At 46.1% G+C, this 1,279-nt stretch overlaps 1 protein-coding gene across 4 annotated transcripts in view; it reads left to right on the top strand.

Annotated features, from left to right (window-relative positions):
* LOC101864309 (kin of IRRE-like protein 2) overlaps window positions 1-1,279 on the top strand; it is a 366,594-nt gene that overhangs the window by 183,357 nt on the left and 181,958 nt on the right. For 2 of the 4 annotated variants that reach the window (XM_035970617.1, XM_005101689.3), the window contains exon 1: window positions 9-682. The exons of the other annotated variants lie outside the window; for them this stretch is intronic. The gene's annotated coding sequence lies outside the window, so the exon portion shown is untranslated. Of the gene's footprint in view, window positions 1-8; window positions 683-1,279 lie in introns of those variants that run through there. 4 annotated transcript variants of the gene reach the window in all.

The raw sequence follows: 1,279 nt of genomic DNA, 5'->3' as shown, positions 1-1,279 counted from the left end.
CACACACCCCTTAAAAAATCAGATCTCTCCGCGAGTTTATTTAACGAACCTGGATAAGGTCCTTGATCTATTCCCGCGTACCCGGAGGGCCACGCAACTGGAGAAGCTTGTGCTTTGTAGATGAGCGCTTAAAACACGCGCCCACGACGATAGACGGACGCCCTGTGCCGGCCGACCCAGTGAGCGAGGAGCAACTGCTACCAATCCCAGCCTGTTTGAAGAGACCGCTCTCTCTGTAGCGCGTGTGTGCGTGTGGGGGTGAGCGAGCGGTGGCGACCGACCACAGGCTGCTCACACTACTATTGTGAGAGCGCGCGCTACGGAGCCCACACGGTGTCGCCGGTACTCAAGCGAGGGAGCACGTGCGTGCATTTCACCTTGTTGTCCTGATCATCAGAGTGCTAGAGAAACGAGTGTGTTTGTTCCCCTCAAACTGTTGTCCGCCTCTCCGCCCGCCTGTCTGTCTGTCTCCTTCTGCTGCGTTTTCCTATTCTTCTAGAGGAGCAGACTAACCATGAATTGTATTCTACTAAGACAGAGAAAAAAGTGACGACGATGGTTGTGGTGGTGGTGGTGGTTTAAGATTCACTTTGGATACGTACTCTAGTTGGATTACTGCCGCTCTGTAAACTCTCAATGGGGCTCACAAATTGAATTATAACAGAACAGTGGTACACCATAGGTGAGTTATAATTTAATTTTAAAGCTAAGTAATTGGTTTGAGAGTATATATTGCTGTATTTTCTTTCCCCTATACTTTTACAATTCAAATCCACCGACTCAATTTGGTCGCTTTTCAGGACAAGCGGGCTAACCCAGATTTCGGGGGTTTCCAGAAATCTTGACCTGCACCAAAAGTGGGCATTGCCCCATACCTAGATCTATAAGAGAAGTTTGGTTTCGTTGGTGTATATGTGTTTGGCTATAGAGAAAACTCCCCTTGTCTTTTAAAGAAACTGCACAAGGGTCCTGAAACTTTTACTTCAATTTTCTCATAACAGCATATTTCGAAATAGTCCCAGTGTGCTTAAAAGTGACCTATTATATGTAGGCAAAAGAAAAGTGGTACACACGCTTCTATTTATTGAATTAAGCTGTTAAGCTTCCCTTTTTCCCATGCGTTAGAATCGGTGCATCAAAGCGAGTACCGTTCACGCGTTGTAGAATCAGTTCTAAGAGATACAGTAAGATGAAACAGAACTGGATGGCACACGTTCGAAATGAAAACTGACTTTTAGTGGTATTACTAAACGTTTATTAGGCAATTTCCTCCCCCCCC

The sequence above is a fragment of the Aplysia californica genome, unplaced genomic scaffold, assembly GCF_000002075.1.
Source record: "Aplysia californica isolate F4 #8 unplaced genomic scaffold, AplCal3.0 scaffold00294, whole genome shotgun sequence".
NCBI classification, from domain to species: domain Eukaryota; kingdom Metazoa; phylum Mollusca; class Gastropoda; order Aplysiida; family Aplysiidae; genus Aplysia; species Aplysia californica.
The sequence above is the reverse complement of the archived record's forward strand: the minus strand, read 5'-3'. Positions and strand labels throughout refer to the sequence as shown.